The sequence below is a fragment of the Prunus avium genome, chromosome 2 (assembly GCF_965620075.1).
Source record: "Prunus avium chromosome 2, drPruAviu1.hap1.1, whole genome shotgun sequence".
Taxonomy (NCBI): Eukaryota; Viridiplantae; Streptophyta; class Magnoliopsida; order Rosales; family Rosaceae; genus Prunus; species Prunus avium.
This window is the reverse complement of record NC_142285.1, coordinates 8,007,386-8,026,758: the sequence shown is the minus strand read 5'-3', so window position 1 is coordinate 8,026,758 and position 19,373 is coordinate 8,007,386. Positions and strand designations below refer to the sequence as shown.

Sequence of the window (19,373 nt, the reverse complement as noted above, 5' to 3'; positions counted from 1 at the left end):
TACACATCCAACATTTCAAGTCTCATCAATTAGAACTTTGTAGCTGAAGGAATGATTTGTGGGACGGAAAAAAAAATTCATTTGCAGATAAGATATTATATGCATATCTACACAATCATATAGATAAAGCTGGCATATGTAGTTTTTGAAGAAGAATGGGATGAATGAACACTTGTCGAAAATTGTATTAAAGAAGATGGCATATGTAGTTTTTTTATACCACTTGAATAAATTTCCTACGTCAATCTTTTCAGTTGAACAAAACCGTTTGGTATGTGTGTACTTGGTAAGATCTAATTGCGACTTTCGATTTGTCAAGCAATTTTTGTGATCAGAACTACAAGAGTATACAGAAGATGAGACGGCATTCCAATTGGGACGGAAGTACGAATGCAAGTTTTGTGCCATTGTACCTATGTCAAAAGTTGGCTTTTTCAGTTCAAAATAAGCAGTAAGTATGGATCAAAACTTTTTCTTTTTGATAAGACACATACTTCCATTAGAAGGAAAAAAAAAAAACATTACAAAACAGGGGACAAGTTTTTTTTTTTTTTTTTTGGTCAGAAAGGCAATTCATTGCAAACCCACAAAGGGGCAAGGAACACTGGCAACAGAACACAAGTAGGACCAGATCTAACTAAAACCCAAGCATAGGCCTAGCATGAAGATCATGATCCCGACCGAAAGGAAATTAAACGGCCATAAGGCCAGCATTAAAACGAAACCCACACCTAACATGTGGTAGCAACATCAAGCTGAAACAAGAAAAATTACATAAACTACAGATCCGCATCACAGATCTACCACAAAAGCCAGCGACTCTCAGATTAGTCCAAAGGCACAGGAATAGTAACCAAGTAACAGGAAGGTGGTGGTGCAAGCACCAGAGTCGGCACGAAGTCGTGGCTCTACACACCTTCCAAAGGGGACGAGAGAGATCGCGTTTTGGGTTGGCCGTTGTAACCGGGTGATGAAATCGGTTCGAAAGGGAAGTGGGGGGATCTGGGTTTTGACCAGCAACAACCCAAGAAATCGCATCTTCACCGGAATCGTAGACACCGACGCACCAAGGGGAAACCAGCAAAGGAAGTGACGACGGCCAAAGGACAGCTCTGAGAAAGTTGGAACGGTGGAGATGTGAGGGATCTGAGCAGATAAGAGGCATAAAGCCTTCGATACAAGCAGAGTATGCTCGAACGACGTCACTGGCTCTCTTCCAAGGAGAGAGCATCGGGACCAGCAAAATGGGGGCACCAAGTGCGCGAGAGAAGACCTCGATAGACCAGCAAATCACAACAGGGGGTGAGGGGGGAGGGTAAAGCCCCTCCTCCCCCTCACAAGGAGGTGTCGGCGCTGGCTAAGAGAATGGGAAAATCGCCAAAGCAGAGAGAGCGGCGCTAGGGTTTAACTCTGGATTGTGCTTTATTTGGCATTCAACAGGGGACAAGTTAACACAACCTCAAAACAGAGATTAAACATCCTAACAATACATGAACGAAATTTAAATACAGTAGCACTAAGACAATTTAAACACAGATTAAACATCCTAACATTTATAACATGAACAAATCTAAAAACAGAGAAATTCACTAAGAAAATTTTAAACATCCGAACATTTATAACATGAATATGAATTAAATAATAAAAAAAGTGCTGAACAACAGAGAGCGAGCAAATGTAAAGGGGTTATTTGATGACTTCATCATTCGACAAATTTGTGGACATAAAAATAGTTTAAAATGTGTATTTCGGTTTATTTGGATAGTGAATTTGAGTTTTTGTATTGAATTAGAAGAAAAGCAGTTAAAGCGGTTATTTGAAGTACATACCTGACCAGAGTTTGTTTGTCTCTATGTGAGAGAGCTCAAATCATATGATCACTTCTTCGTCTATCTCGATGCAAGGAATGTGAGAAATCTTGGCCCAATCTTGTCCCGTCTTATTCTCATACCTTTTCTTCAGGGCAGAGCAATTGGAGATGCTTAGATAAGAAAGATATGGCGGCAGACCCTCTTCTGGCAGGAATTGAATACTGTCACACCCATCAATAGCTAGAGTTTGAAGAGAAGTGAGGTGTTGAAGTGCCTCTTCTGGCAGGAATTGGAGACTCGGACAGTCAGAAATATATAGTTCTTGAAGAGAAGTAAGGTGTGCAAGTCCCTTTCCATCCAAAGATGTCAGAGTTGAAAGTTCCTGGATGCGGAGACTGTGAAGAGTGGTAGGGAGCAGCTGTTGCTTGAGCAACGTCTTCAAGATTTCATCACTTCCCCTGCCACGAATTCTAAATTGTTCGAGGGAGACAAGTGCTTGCAAACCCCAGTTACAGTAGTCTCCCACTGATGAAGATGAAGCCCTCAGTCTCTCACAATTATAAATGACAAAATATCGGAGGTTGGGAGGCAAACCCCCATCTTCTGCAATTGACTCCAGATTTGGAAGATTAATTATATACAAATATTGAAGGGCAGTGAGGGTGTGAATGCGTTCAGGTAATGACTTTAACTCATCGCATCCGTTGAGCTCCAATTGAGTCAGGTTGGGAGTGGGCAATCCTCCCAGCGGAAAACACACCAGATTTGGACACCCCAAGATAGCCAATTGATTGAGATGACTTAGATTCTCAACCGCTCCTTCTTCTTCAATCAAGCAAAGCGATTCCAGATTCTTACAATTGCCAATATTAAGAGCCGTCAATTTGGGAAAAATGCCCAAGGGGAAGGACCTCATTGAATCACAGCTATCCAGTATACGCAAAAAGTCGAGCGATGTTAATTTGGCCAACATCTCATGAGGTAGGAATTCTAATCTCCTACAACCGTATATCTGTAGTGAAGTCAACAAAGTGGGTAGGCCATCTTCACGGAACGACGACAGGGTTGGACAATTCCAGAGAGTCAAACTTTGAAGACGATTGATGTTGGGCAAGCATTGTATGTCATTAAAATTTTTAATCTTAGGTCGGGACAAGAGTTTTGTCTCTAGTAATGATAACAGACCTGTTTGGCATCCATCTTCTATTTCCAATTCTTCAAGACAATTGTAGTTGAGATTTGTACTAGTACTAGTAGCAGCAGTGGCCCTTTGATCATGTAAAACTCCACACCCTTTCACGCTAAGCTCATTCAAGCAAGGCAGATCACAAGGCAAGCTTCCTCTCAGCTTCGGACACTGTTCTAGAATTAGCTCCTGGAGACGAGGAAAGTCTGGACCTCCAGTCCCACTTGGTACCCATTCCTCCCACTCTGCCATCTCCTCAAACTCCAGCTTCTCCAGTGATTGAAATGGCTGAAATGGCTTACCACAGAACTCAGGACCTAACGTCCTAAGAAATTTCATCTTACATATGAAGAGTTCCTTAAGAGCAGGTAGCTGCCCAAGCGGTGGCAACTCGAAACAATAATGACAGCCTTCGAGGTGCATAACTTTCATTTTATTGAAGGCAGAGTCTCCCAACCAGTTTGGGAAGCTGGTCCCGCCATAAAGTTTGACGGTTAATTTCTCCAAATTCATGCAAGGTTGGAGCTTGTCAAGTACATCTCTCACCTTTTCGGAATGATTGGCATCTTCGGAGTCCCATGCCAACTCTAACTCCTTCAGATCTTTCTTGTTCTTCAAATTAGCTTGCAAGGCATCCCTACCATCAACTACATTATTAAGCTTCAAAATAGAAAGTTTTCCTCCAAGATTGGACAACTCCCCCAATTCGCCAATAGTCGACCCAGTAGATTTCCCCACAACAAAAGTAGTCAATGTTCTCAAACTTTTTAGTCTACCCATTTGCACCGGCATCTCTTTAATTTGAGTTCCACTACAATCAAGATGCCTCAAGTTAATCAATTTCCTCATGTCTGTAGGCAATTCAATTAGAGAGGAACAATATGATAATAGTAATGTGTGTAGACTGTAGAGAGTGCAAACTGTGGAAGGCAACCTCTTGATTGCGGTGTCAGAGAGATCCAAGTAGCGCAAATGAATGAGGTTACCAATAGAATTGGGTAACTCACCAATATTACCATATTCTGACAACTTTAGCACCCGTAAGCATAATAGAGATGGCACTAACTCATGTAAAACCCTTTTACTTACATAATGCAAAAAATGTTTTCGTCTTAGAGGCAGGAAGGTTCGCAAATGCTTAACCTCGTATAATGGCTCAAATTTCGCAGCACAATCAAATTGCCCTCTAGCATACGACAAATGCCGAACTCTTTTCAAAACTTCATGTGATTCGCCCCCTTCCCATCTCAAACAGGATTCCCTTGACACAGACATAGCTAAGTCATTGATGAGATCATGCATTGTGAAATTCTCATTTCTTGATCTTTGAAAAAATGATCGTGACAATAAGTCATCAAAGTATTTCTTCATGAGCTCTTCCATTCTTTTCTCACTCTCAGCTTGTGGAATTAAACTTTCTGCCAGCCACAGTAGAACTATATCTTCCTTTTGAAATTCATAGCCCTTCGGAAAAATTGAGCAATAAGCAAAACATCGTTTTAAATGAGTTGGGAGATAATGGTAACTCAATCTTAGAGCAGGAATTGTATTACATTTTTCAGGATGCAGCTCCCAAATATTGCTATTTAATATGCTATTCCATTCCTCATAATTTGTGTTGAAACGCAAGAGGCCTCCGAGGGTTTCTGCAGCTAAAGGTAAACCATTGCACTTAGAAGCAATTTTCTTACCAACTTCTTCCAGGTCCAGACGTGCACTCGAGTTTCCATTTTCAAAGGCATGTTTTGAAAGTAACAACCAGCAATCCTCATCGGACAACTGTTCCAAAAAGTGAATCGGAACGGTGCGCATGAGAGCTGCAACACTTTCGTTACGTGTTGTCACAATGACCCAACTTCCACTTGCCCCAGATGCAAAAGGACGTTGCAAGACCCTCAAATCACCATAGTTCTCATTCCAAAGGTCATCCAACACAAATAAAAATTTCTTGCCCTTTATTTGTTGTCCGAGCTCAACTTGAAGAAAACTCAGGTCTTTATTATCGTAAGCTTTTGAACTGACTGACTCAAGTAGGGTTTTAGTTACCCTAGTAACATCGAAATCTTCCGAAACATAAGCCCAAGTTCTAAGATTAAAATGCTCTTTCACTTTGCCATCATTATAAAGGAGCTGTGCGAGGGTTGTCTTGCCAACCCCGCCCATTCCCACTATGGTGATGACAGATACATCCTTGTTGCTTGCTTCATCAGATAACAAGAGGTTCATCAACTTTTCTTTATCTCCATCCCTACCGTACACACAAGATTCATCCACCAAGGAAGTTGTTGGAGTTCTTTGTGAAGTCTTCCCCCCAACAACACCTTCTCTCAGCCCAAGGAAATCCTTTTGCTTTGCAAGGTGCTCTAACCTTTCAAGCAACTTATGTATCCTACCATTCATGCCTTGATAATTATGATCAAGAAAAGTAGGGAGGAAGTTCCACACCTTATTTGTGACGGTTTGAAATTCAGCTTCCACCTTGCATCGCAAAACTTCAGCATTGATCTCATCGAGAAGGTCATCCGCATCAAAGACAGCATCTTGAAGCTTATCAAGCCACTGTTTCACGTAGCTGTTCAGGAATTGCTTCTCCTCCGCGTCATTAAGCACCGCATTAAGGCTCAACAACGTTATCTCCAGTTTCTTCACAAGCGACTCGTCCAGTTTCGTTCTCCCGAACAAGTCCACGAACTCGCTGGAACCAATCTTGTCAAACAGCACCTGCACGGAGGCAGAGAGAATAGCCTCTCCAACCAAAGCCATGTTTCGATTCTTTGCAAAGGATTTGGACTTGAGTTAAGATTTGAAGCAAGTTTTGCAGCAAAGGATTTGGCTGTTGAGAGGTTAAGACTTATGTTGCTCTCAGTATCATTGACTTGGGAGTCTTCGAGTGAGAATATTATTGCAAAAGGACAAGCGCGTTTGTAATAACATGGGGAACCCACACGGTTAGACTCGTCATACAGCTGTCGTCCATTATTGTGTTAGAATATTTTTGGTAAATAAAGCTTTTATTTTTGACTGGTCATAGTTTCAAGTTCTTCCTCACTATTTCTTTAGTGTCGGTAAATATAAGAAAGCTTTTATTTTTATACGGTCATGGTTTCAAGTTCATCCTTTTATTTATATTTTTTTGTGTCGGTGGGTTTTATCAAAAGTGATTGTAGCAGGAATTTGTAAATTGGTATGGTCATTGTGATGGTTGAAATATCAGGAATTTTGTAAATTTGTATGAAATTGCATTCTCAATAAATTATGGGAGTAGAATTTAAAGATGAACTGAAAAAAAATCACATCTAATCATTCTCCCTATCTAGCTCCTAAAATAGGAAGATTTTTAGGAGCTTTTAAATATAAAGAGAGAGAAAGAACTCCTCGAGACTCCTTGTAATTAAATACTTCTATATTTAATATTATTTTAAGCATTTCTTTAATACCAACTAATTTTTATTATTGCTTTTGTATCTACACTTTATGGCATGTACACATATGATATGAAATTGTGATATAAAAATGTGGTAACACTTTTATGCCATGTGCTTTGGAGAAAAAACCAGTGAATTTGGCCCAGCTAGCTGTACAAATTTTGGTGATTTCTTTTCAAGCTCATATTGAGGCACAAAACAAGGACTGAATCAAAGGGTTCTCAACCAACTGTGAAAAACAAAAAGCTTGGGGAAAAGAAACAAAAGCAAATGCTTAGAATTGGCAAAGGAAATGGGGGAAGTAAATATTAGCTAGAAAAAAGGATGTTCTTTTTTTGTTCCCCCTTTGTTTTAATTTCTTTTTCACTTATTCTAGTTATATTCAGTCTCAGTTGGGCCTCTGCTTCTGTTCATAGAGGAGGAGAAAATGTGATGTAAATCAAATTTTTAAGTAATGATTAGTAGATGAACATGTATGGAACCCTTCCTCTTTCTCTCTGTTTGTTTTGTTTGTCTATGTATAAAGCTTTCAACTTTCACAGGCACTCCCGTTGTGGGTTCTCAGAAATTTGGTTAATTAATTTACTCTGTCTTTAAGGTACAATGGCAAAAAGAATCAGTGTTGGGGGGGTTGGATGGCCTCAGCATGTTTGCCTGTTTCTTTATATGCCAGCGGTCATGAGAGTTTGTTTCCCTCTTTTCGGCCAGGTATGCCGATGGAAGGAGTTTTTGGTCCTTCTTCTCTTGAGATGTGTAGGTGTGCCACCACCAAACCACTTGATGGCTTGGATGGAAAGATTGTGTGAGTGTGTTTGCGCTTCTGACTTCTAATCAAACAATTGATCGACCAAGCAAGGAACCTCCTGCATTCTCTGATTGCTCGACATCTCTATTGTACGGAAGAGTTGTTGGAGTTCCAACGATGTGGCCAGACTTGGCCTCAAGACTGGTCCTTCGGCGGCTTCCATAACATCTTCGACCACCACGTGGTCAAGATCGACGGCCGCATTTCGGCCAAGGCCATTTTGGCCTTGCTGATTGTTCGGAACATCTTGTGGCTGAGAACTTGTAGGAAGTGAACCAGCCATACTTGACTCTGATTCCGAATGAAGTCTAAATTCTTCAAATTCTTGATCTCTTCTAGGATTCCTCCTAGTGTTTACAACCATACAATTCTTTTAGTAGTCCCACCGGGCGTGCCAAATTATGTTTCCCTCTTTTCGGCCAGGTATGCCGATGGAAGGAGTTTTTGGTCCTTCTTCTCTTGAGATGCGTAGGCGTGCCACCACCAAACCACTTGATGGCTTGGATGGAAAGATTGTGTGAGTGTGTTTGCGCTTCTGACTTCTAATCAAACAATTGATCGACCAAGCAAGGAACCTCCTCTTGGTCTAGGTTCTTTTTCTTCCTTGAGGTCAAGGATGATTGAGCTTTGTATGACTATTTTTAGGATTTTTGTGATAAGTGTAGTGAATGTAAATGCAATAAAAGAAATGACAGAAATGTAAATGCGATAAATTAGATTAAAGTGATAAAGACTTGAATTAAATTCGAATGTAAAGACAATTGAAATTAAATTGCAAGAATGTAAGCTTACATTAGGAAAACGAAGAACTTGGATAATCTGAAAAACTTGAACGATAAAATTCTAGACTATGAATTGAAAAGTACAGGATAAAAAGATAGATTTTGTGTTGAGTCGGAGGTCCTCTTCTTTTCTTCTGACGATCAATTTATAGAGCTTCCTTCAGCTCATGGGTTTGGCCATTAAATGGCCTCAACTAACTTTCATTGAAAATCCTTTCAAAATTAATGTCTTCCGGAGCTCTAGACATTTAATGAGAATTTTCCAACCATCATCGACTCCTATGGTTGGTCAGTAAAATGAGATCAGGATAGTAGGGTGGCTACAAATCTTCCCAAAATTAATGCCTTCCGGAGCTCTAGGCGTGAATTTCCTGACAATTTGTTTCTCTCACACTCTTGCTCAAACACCTTGGAGAACTCAATCTACCCTTGGTATTTCATGCACTTACTAGCTTTCAGCTACTTCACCTCTCTCTCACAGCTGCACTTTTGCCTTTATCTCATCCGTCCGGATCTTGGCCGTCCGAGGATTTTTCCACTCATCCGTCCGGGTCTTGTTCGTCCGAGGATTTTTCCACTCATCCGTCCGGATCTTGGCCGTCCGAGGATTTTTCCACTCATCCGTCCGGATCTTGTCCGTCCGAGGATTTTTCCACTCATCCGTCCGGATCTTGTCCGTCCGAGGATTTTTAGTTCGACCGAGGATTTTTTCCAAATAATTGGTGGGTGGATCTTAATAATACCAATCATGTGGCCAACTAATTCAAATCGTGGGGCCTATTCATATAAATAAATATATATATATATACAATGAATCTAATCATGCAAACTTTAGCCTTCCTTCCATCTTCCCGACACTTTCTCCCCACACTTTCTCCCCACATATAGTTTTATATTACAAAAGTTGCACCCTCCACCTTGTTGAGCAGCTTTCCTCATCTTTTTGTAGAAATCCCACGCCTCTTTCATCACTTGCATCTGCTCCTCCAACTTCCCATAGCCAACTTGTGCATGCATTCCTTCATACTGACTATTTGGATGGTGGATTTTTAACCACACTCAAACAGAGTTGTGTTGGGGTGTGGCCAATTCAAAGTTGATACTCTGCCCTGCTTTTGATATTTTACTCTGTCATAACATACATCATCTCTGCAACTTCAGGACTTGAAGTGGTAAAATCAAAGGTTATGTTTGAAGAAATCAATTTTTATATGAAAACAAAGTCTGGAAAAAGTTGGAAGGGACTTATAGCTCAAGTTAGGAGCAGTTACCTCTATACTTGAGGTCCTGTGTTCCAATCCCCCTCTCCATTATCACTCGGATATTTTCATCTCATGCAGCAATGTGAATACACATGTGCATACATTACCCCATTTTGTATTGCTTTTGTATTATTCTTTTTATTATTGCTTTTGTGTCTACACTTTATTTAAAAATTGAAATAAAAAATATTAAAAACATTTATAACTCCTTAAAATAAGGAGTATGGTTAAAATAACTCTCTAGTATTTTTAGCTAAATTTTAACTAAAAAATAAAGAACATGATTGTTGATGCTCTTAACCCCGATCCTTTTCAGTTTAATAGGGTATAATACCACGTGTCTTGATACCTGGCAGGCGTCATGGCTATAAAACCAGCACCTGGGCTACTTTCAAAAACAGAGGAAAAAACACACGAGCCATAAAACTCACTCTGTAACATCCTCTACTTTCATAGCTAAAGAACGGAAAAAGGATTCCCTCATCAAACCCGGGTTGGGGAAAATGCTGACAGGAGAAGTCATCCTGGAGGCGACCGCGGCGGAATGCAAAAACATATGACAGAAACAAAACATTTTATCCACAACACAGGCTTTTCTGCTTGCTCATTATTTCAGATGTCCCTTTTTACAAAAACGAGCTGTGAACTAGAAGGATGCTGAAAAACACAGTTGTTTGGTTTTGGATTATCCTCAGCTGCTCTCTGGAGCTTTATCTGTAATATAGTAACATTTAAACATTAGACTTACAAGATGTATATGGCATAAATTGAAATAATAATAATAATAATCATGCAGTTTTTCAGTCAATGAAATACACCTTCTAGGACAAATAAGATATATCTGACAATTTGTAATGAATCAATTTAATAAGAACGTTCCTCAGCAAGGATTCGCAGATTACAAAATCCCTCCCTCCTAGATATACATTGCTCCCATGAAACAGTAGGATGAAGGAGACTATGAGAAAAACATCCAAATCTGGAATGAAACTTAAGGAGATTTTTATTTAATCAATTGTTTACTAATTAACCAATATAATGGGATATACTTGGTACATGTTGTTGACAGTTACTGGTACTCCTTAGTACTGAATGAAATTTGACGAAACATGTAGCAATGATTTATGCTTTCATGCAGACTCACACGAGCAAGTTCGGATCACATAGATTTAAAATGAATGTAGAATTGAGGGCAAATATTTGTTCTGGAAATGAATTCAATTCTGGACAGGTAGTCCCTAAAACTTAAGACACGAAAGAAGGGCTGGCTACCTTGAAATGTCGAATTGGGTAACGCTTGGGTAGTCCCAGTCAAACAATATCGTAGAATATTTTCAGATGTATTTCATTCTCCGAAAGGAGGTATTTATAATACAGGTTACAAACCCTAGTAGGGTTTAATTAGGAAATAAGTGGAATCCTAATTACATAATATCTACACAAAGGAAAAATAAATAAAACCCAAATAGAATAGGACTCGCCAACACTCCCCCTCAAGTTGGAGCAAAGACGTCACGCATGCCCAACTTGTCAAGCGAGTTGAGAAAGATACTTGTAGAAACAGCTTTCGTAAGAACATCAGCTAACTGATACTCTGAACGGATGAAGGGGAAGGACACAATCTCCGCATCCAACTTTTCCTTAATGAAATTTCGATCAACCTCCACATGCTTTGTACGGTCATGTTGTACAGGATTATGAGCAATTGCAATCGCAGCTGTATTGTCACAATATAACTCCATGGGTTTATTAGGCCCAAACCCAAGGTCTTTCAACAATCTTCTCAACCATAGTAACTTAAATACACCATGGGCCATTCCCCGATACTCGGCCTCAGCACTAGATCTTGACACCACCTTTTGTTTCTTGCTCCTCCACGTAACAAGATTGCCACCCACAAACATAAAATACCCAGATGTCGAACGCCTATCTGTGGCTGAACCTGCCCAATCAGCATCTGTATACCCTTCTATATTTGTATGGCCATACTTGGAGAAAATTAACCCCTTGCCAGGAGTTACTTTCAGATACCTTAAAATACGAGTCACAGCCCCCATATGATCTACACTAGGAGAGTGCATAAACTGACTCACTATGTTTACAGCATACGCAATATCTGGACGAGTATGAGCCAAATAAATCAACTTCCCCACAAGTCGTTGATAACGTTCTTTATCAGTTGGAACTTGATCGGGATATATCCCCAACTTATGATTCTGCTCACTAGGGGTATCAATCGGTTTACAATCCAACATTCCAGTTTCTGCAAGTAAATCCAAAACATACTTTCTTTGGGATAGAAAAATACCATGTTTAGATCTGGCAACTTCAATCCCAAGAAAATACTTTAAATCACCCAATGATTTCATCTCGAACTCAGAAGCCAGATACTTCTAAAGACTCTGTATCTCTACATGATCATCTCCAGTCACAATCATATCATCAACATAAATAATTAAAGTCGTCAATTTACCTTTATGACGCTTCAGAAACAAAGTATGATCAGAGTTACTTTGCACATATCCAAATTTCTTCATAGATGCAGCAAATCTTCCAAACCACGTTCTTGGAGACTGCTTTAATCCATACACGGATTTCCGTAGCTTGCACACCACACCCTGGTAATCCAAATCGATGGATGATAGACTTCTCAATAAACTCTATCACCTCAGCTTGGGTAACTTGCTTGAGTGGTACAGCCTCTACCCATTTTGTAAAGAAGTCCGTGGCCACTAAAATGAACTTGTGACCCTTAGATGATTTCGGGTGGATTTGGCCAATCACATCCATCGCCCAACCCTTGAAAGGCCAAGACTTCACAATAGGATTCATGGGTCCGGCCGGAACATGTTGAACTGGACCATGCCTTTGACAACCTTGACATCCTTTGGCGTAATCAATGCAATCCTTCAGGATGGTTGGCCAATAATACCCATGCCTCCTTAGCAACCATCTCATCTTGATGCCTGCTTGATGAGCTCCGCATATTCCTTCATGAACCTCAGTCATAACCACCATCTGATCAATCTTTCCCAAACATTTCATGAGTAAGTCGTCAGAGCCAATACGAAAAAGTTCCTCATCCCTGAGCACATAACTTATGGCCCTTTGTCGAACCTGCCGGCAATGCGGGCCACTTGGACATTTCAGATACTCCATGATATCGTGTCTCCAGTCATCTGGAGCTACAGTCAATGCCATGACCTCCATTGGTATTCCTCTTTCAAAAACTGAGGGGAACGATCATTTTTCAACTTTGAACAACTCCTCAGAAAGCCCTTCAGAGATCTGAACTCCGGAGGCCAATTGGGCCATTGCATTGGCCTGTGAGTTGTGCTCCCTTGGTAGGTGAGTGAGTCTCACTTCATCAAAACCTTCTATTAGTTGGCTAGCCAAGGCATGATAGCCAAGCAATGATTGGCTGGTTACCTTATAGTCGCCGGATAGTTGTTTTAGAACTAACATCGAATCCCCCATGATTGACACATTATTTATTCCAAGTTCTCTCAAAATCTCCAACCCAATGATCAAGGCCTCATATTCGGCCTGATTGTTGGTACAATCAAAGTCTAATTGAAATGAATAACGAGTTCGGAATCCTTGGGGTGATTCAATGATGACACCTACTCCCCCCATATTTGATGTTCGAGATCCGTCCAAATAGAGACGCCATGGGAATAAACTTATCATGTCGACTTTGAAGAAGTCCATATCTTCTATTTCAACACAAGGGTGAGAGGCCAAGAAATCAGCCAAGGCTTGCCCCTTGAGGGCCTGCTGAGGCACGTATCGGAAGGTGAATTCTGCCAATGCCATCGTCCATTTTCCAATCCGCCCTATAATGATTGGTCGAGTGAGCATGTACTTGATCAAATCAGTCTTGGCGATTATATGCACCATGGAAGGCAACATATAGTGCCTTAACTTGGTTGCGGTGAAGTATAAGGCTAAACAAAGTTTCTCCACCGGTGAATACTTTCTCTCGGTGGCCGTTAGAATTCGGCTTAGGTAGTACACTGCTTGCTCCTTTTTCTCATTGTTGTCTTGGGCCAAAAGACTTCCAATGGAATTTTCTGTGGCAGAAATATATAACTTCAAAGGTCGGCCTCGCTTCGGCGGGATTAGCACCGGTGGCTTGGTTAAATACTCTTTGATGGAATCAAATGCCTTTTGGTGAACTTCTTCCCATCGAAATTTCTCCTCATCCTTGAGTTTAAGCAAAGATGAAAAAGGCTCGACTTTCCCGGCGGAGTTAGCTATAAACCTCCGAAGGAAGTTTATTTGGCCTAGCAAGCTCTGCAATCCTTTCTTGTTTTTCGGGGGTGGCGCCTCAATGATGGCCTTAGCCTTATTTTTATCAATTTCGATCCCCCTTTGATGTACCAAAAATCCCAGGAAATTTCCGGCGGAAACCCCAAAGGCACATTTCTTTGGGTTCATCTTCAATTGATGTTTTCGCATTCTCTCAAAGGCTAACCGAAGGTCATTCAAATGGCCTGGTCTCGACTCCGACTTCACAACCACATCATCGATATAAACTTCTAAGCTTCGACCGATCATGTCATGGAAGATGGCATTCATCGCCCGTTGATATGTGGCTCCGGCATTCTTTAGGCCGAAAGGCATCACGACATACTCAAAGGTTCCAATGGAACCAGGACATCTAAAGGCTGTCTTGTGAATGTCTTCTTCGGCTATGAAAATTTGGTTATAGCCAGAGTGTCCATCCATGAAGGATAAAATCTCGTGCTTGGCCGCCCCATCAACTAAGAGGTCTGCCATTGGCATGGGATATTCATCTTTGGGAGTTGCGAGATTAAGGTTACGAAAATCAACACAAATTCTTATTGCTCCCGTTTTCTTCTTTACAGGTACAATATTAGAAAGCCATTCCACATATCTTGCTGGCCTAATAAATTTGGCTTTAACAAGCCTTACAATTTCTTCCTTGACCTGTAATTCTACTTCCGCCGACATTCGGCGAGGTGGCTGCTTGAAGGGCTTGAAATCCTCCGTTGTTGGCAGACGGTGCTCGACCAAGTCACGACTTAGTCCAGGCATCTCAGTGTAATCCCAAGCAAAGCAATCCTTGAACTCTCTTAAAAGCTCTTCCATCTTGGCCCAAAGTTCTGGTTCCAACAGACCACTGATGTAGATTGGCCGACAATTGTCTTCCGTCCCCAAGTTGATTTCCAACAAAGGATCTTGGACTTCCGCCTTTGAATCATCCATCTGAGTTGGTGCCAACTCCACTTCCTCAATTTCAAGTGCATCATATTCAGGGCCTTCGTGGAGGAATTCCACCAAATGAGCGGTGGACCCATGCTCGGCCGCTCTCTCGGCCCAAAAACCATATAGCCGTCTCAAAGTGTCTTCCACCGCGGCTCTATTCTCTTCTTTCGTGGTTGTATCATTCATTGAGAGAGAAAAAATCAGACATCGTGGGGCGCTTCCTATCTGCTTGGGCATCGTGTGCCCCCAAGTCTATCAACTTCTTGGCCGAGACTCCCGTAGGTCGGCCGTTCATATCTGACCCCGTAAAATAAAGAGGACCAAGATCATCCTCGTAAAACCTGGCCTCCACCGCGTTAGCTGAAGCCATGAAAGGCCGTGAGTCGGTCTGAACCAATTCCACGCTCCCATCCTCGTGCCAAAACTGTAGAGTCTGATGGAGCGAGGAAGGGACACACATATTTCCGTGAATCCAATCTCGACCTAACAACGCGGTAAAGTGAGCCGTTGTTTCCACCACGAAGAAAGCTGTCACCCTGACCTTTTCCCCTACTCTGACTTGGAGTGGGATGATTCCTTTCGATATCGTGGTGTCTCCCACAAAACCACTAACCGTTGTCTCAGTCGGAATTAGTTCTTCTGAGCTTTTCTTCAATTTCCTCATCACTGAAGCTGGGAGAATATTCACTGTGGCTCCCGTGTCAACTAGAACTTTGCTCACCGGAACCCCATCAAAGTGAGCATTTACGTATAAAGGTTTAAGATGGGAAGACATCTTTTTGGTGGGCATTTCAAAGCACACTTTCTCTGGCATTTTCTTCTCCGCACTCGGTATCACAATTTGAGGTTGAGCTACCTCTGCCTTCGGAGTCTCCCGAATTACCTCGATTTCCTTTGGTTCTCCCATCTGAACCATAGACTCGACTTCATCAAAAACATCTCCCTCCATGGAGTTTGGTTGACCTGGCTGAGCTTCGAAAAATAGTGGAAGTGTGACCACCATAGCATCGACCTCGTCGAAGTCCCAAACTTCACCTTGGTCTTACTTGTCTTCAATTCACTCTCTAACTTGGTAATCTCTTCCCTACACTCATTAGCTAGTTGCTCCATAGCTTCTTCTGGGAGGTCTTCAAAATACTCGTCATCACCATACTCTTCATTCTCCCCATAAAGTTCTTCATCATTGGCCAAAGCGCCCCCTAGGTCTTCTGAAGTCTCTTCAGTCTCTACATTGGCCGTTGGTTCGGCCTTTTCTTCCACTACGGATGTTTGGACATCGACCATGACTTGGTCCTCCTCTGCTGTCAGCTTATCTTCTGTCGTCTGGGGTTTTCCTCTGACATCCCCGGCCATTTCATGGTCATTTTCTTTTTTCTCCTCGACCACGGGTGGTGATACCACTTTAATTGGTGTTTGCCTCTTGGAGGTCGAAGGATTGGCCTTGGGCTGATTCTTTTTAAGTCTCTCAACTTTTGATGGCCCATCGTCCAACACCTTCATTGGCTTGCTAGATTCCTCCTTAAGATTGTTTGCTTCAAAAGCTCCGGTCAAATGAGCCTCCAACTCCAACATCGGCTCATCTAAGGCTGTCACCACAACTTGACCATTCACCCATTGTCGATGTATTTTCATCCCCTTGGCCGCTGCTGCTTCTAACGAAGCTACGGCATCCGCTTTGGCGAACTCCAACTCTTCCAATCGAAGCTTCTCTCGAAGGTCGACCAATCGGTTAAGTTGGGATTGCCTCTCGTCCGCCCACTCAAACTCCGCTTTACAAGTGGCAGCATATTGTCTTTGAGCCCTTCTTGTCTGAGTTTTGCTCAAGGGTATTGGAGGCAACTTCGAACCTCTACTCCTATACCATTGTCCTGCCTTGGTGTTTGGCATCTTGAAAGTTGGGATACCACTACCATCAGATGGGCGAGGTCTTGACATATAGGCCACATCTCGATTCTTTCCTTCTCCCACCGAAACCCACATGCTTCTATTTTTATATTGGCTTGGGTTCAGCGGATCAACATCTTCATACTTTAGTGGCATCAGATGATTTCTTCTCTTGGGCTGATATCGTGGCCTCTCGTACCTATCTTGGTACTCATGCAATGGTCGTTTGTTTGGCCTCATCTCCATCATGCCCCTTGGGCTATATGGGCCGTAATTCCCGGCCGAACTTTTGATCATGTTTTTCCCAGCACTTCTTGGTCTACCTGTCTGGGCTTGATCCTTGATCGTCTCCTTAGTCGGTTCCCTAGCTGGCTCCTTGGGTTTTGGTAGAACTACCTCCAATGAGACCTCACATTGACATCGGCTGCATAACACAATAGCCTTGGGAGATTCTTCCATAATTGGACTTTTCTCATCTAGAGCCTTTGTCACTTCTGGGTACATCTTGGCCTTACCCTTCGCCTTATGATCCATCAGGTTCTCCCTTGCTCTTCTCTCGGCTGCTGCTCTTCCGGAACCACCCAAGTCTAATCTTGGTCGAGGTTGATCTGGCCTTGGGAAGTTGGCATTCACCATGTTGGCCTGAGCATTTGGGAATGGATTCTGATCAACACCCATTGTAGCTTTCTCTGGAAATTTCAAGATCTTTCGATCAATGAGATCCTGCACAACATTCCGAAAAACAAGGCAATTGTTAGTCGTGTGAGACCATACATTATGCAATTTGCAAAAAGTCTTGTTTCTAAGTTCATTAGCCAATGGAATATCATGACCATTTGGCAATTTTATCATCTTCTCTTTTAAAAGTTGGTCAAAGATTAGTTCGGCTTTCGAGAAGTTCCGCTAAACTTAGAAATCTGGACCGCTGTCGGCCTCTGATCTTTGGAGGCTTTGGACAAAGCTTTGCATACGCGTGGTTCGCTGGCAACAATTTCAGCCAAGTTTACCCCGGTCGATTCTTCTTCTTCTTCTAGGAAGACTTCACCGTCTGCCTCATTCGAGTCCATATTTTCGACATCTACTGCATGGACAGCCATGGTTCTAGATGCGGAAGGTTTTGGTAGATCTCTATAAAAAGTTGGCTGAGATGTCGGCCGATTCTTTTGTTGTTCCTCCTTTAAAAGAGCTTCATATCGATCCACCTGAAGTAGGAGGTCATAAATATCGCGGAATTCAATACCCTCGAACTTCTTCCGGAGGTCGAGCAACAACCCACCTTGAGCCAACTTTGCAAACTCATGTTCAGGCATGTTGACCGTACATCTAGCCCTTGCTTCTCTGAACTTCCCCAAGTATTCTTGGACTGACTCGTTTGGTCCTTGGCGCATCTTGGCCAAGTCGGCCATTGACACATCTGGCTCCGGTCGATAAAATTGTTCGTGGAAAATCTGCTCCATGGTCTGCCAATTTGGAACAGAGTTCTGAGGAAGTTTGACATACCATGAAAAAGCAGCCCCTGTGAGGGTGCTCGGGAATAGCCTTAATTTCAAGACCTCGCGATGTCCGATTTTAGCACATTGAGCAGTGAATCGACCAATATGCTCCACGGTTGACTGGAGTCCATCTCCTGAAAATAATGCAAAATCCGGAACTTTGAATCCTCGTGGAAATTCCTCTTGATCAAAATGCTCCGGATATGGCCTCCGGTAGACGGGTCTACCAATTCTTCTAGCATGAGGGACCATATCTTGGATCATCTGCTCGACCGCTCCTCGATCGATTGCTTGATTTCCTAGTAATGGATTATTCCCACCAAGATTATTCGACCCACCCACTTCGGCGAATTGGTTTATATGAGGTCCAGCGAAATTGGCCCCTGCCCCCTGGTAAACTTGTGGGCGGAATTGGTTGAACTGCGGGAGTCCTTGGAATTGATTGGCCGCCGCGTATGGGTTATTACCCATCGGCAGAACATTGACCGCTGGGGCTGGGTTGCCCCCAGCCAGTGCATTTGGTTGAGGCGGATTCGCTCCAAAGATGTTTGGTTGGGCCTCCACTTGAAGCCCTGCCGCTGGTACTCCATTTGCCGCATGATTTCCATTTTGGCCATTTTGTTGGCCTAACAATCGATTAAACCTCTCATTGATCTGAGCATTCTGAGTGGCCATGGTTTGAGCCAAGGTTTGAGCAACGGTTTGAGCAATAGTTTGAGCTGCCTCCTGCATTCTCTGATTGCTCGACATCTCTATTGTACGGAAGAGTTGTTGGAGTTCCAACGATGTGGCCAGACTTGGCCTCAAGACTGGTCCTTCGGCGGCTTCCATAACATCTTCGACCACCACGTGGTCAAGATCGACGGCCGCATTTCGGCCAAGGCCATTTTGGCCTTGCTGATTGTTCGGAACATCTTGTGGCTGAGAACTTGTAGGAAGTGAACCAGCCATACTTGACTCTGATTCCGAATGAAGTCTAAATTCTTCAAATTCTTGATCTCTTCTAGGATTCCTCCTAGTGTTTACAACCATACAATTCTTTTAGTAGTCCCACCGGGCGTGCCAAATTATGTTTCCCTCTTTTCGGCCAGGTATGCCGATGGAAGGAGTTTTTGGTCCTTCTTCTCTTGAGATGCGTAGGCGTGCCACCACCAAACCACTTGATGGCTTGGATGGAAAGATTGTGTGAGTGTGTTTGCGCTTCTGACTTCTAATTAAACAATTGATCGACCAAGCAAGGAACCTCCTCTTGGTCTAGGTTCTTTTTCTTCCTTGAGGTCAAGGATGATTGAGCTTTGTATGACTATTTTTAGGATTTTTGTGATAAGTGTAGTGAATGTAAATGCAATAAAAGAAATGACAGAAATGTAAATGCGATAAATTAGATTAAAGCGATAAAGACTTGAATTAAATTCGAATGTAAAGACAATTGAAATTAAATTGCAAGAATGTAAGCTTACACTAGGAAAACGAAGAACTTGGATAATCTGAAA

The 19,373-nt window shown here is 42.3% G+C and overlaps 1 pseudogene across 7 annotated transcripts in view; it reads right to left on the bottom strand.

The window, feature by feature from the left end:
* Nucleotides 1-19,373, bottom strand: part of LOC110755964 (putative disease resistance RPP13-like protein 1 pseudogene) — an 85,708-nt pseudogene that overhangs the window by 15,377 nt on the left and 50,958 nt on the right. For 2 of the 7 annotated variants that reach the window (XR_015833886.1, XR_015833887.1), the window contains exon 1: nt 1,830-5,873. The exons of 3 other annotated variants lie outside the window; for them this stretch is intronic. The product of XR_015833886.1 is annotated as a putative disease resistance RPP13-like protein 1 pseudogene, transcript variant X1 (transcript). Of the gene's footprint in view, nt 1-36; nt 414-617; nt 1,421-1,829; nt 5,874-19,373 lie in introns of those variants that run through there. 2 more of the 7 variants (XR_015833888.1, XR_015833889.1) reach the window with 2 other exon arrangements.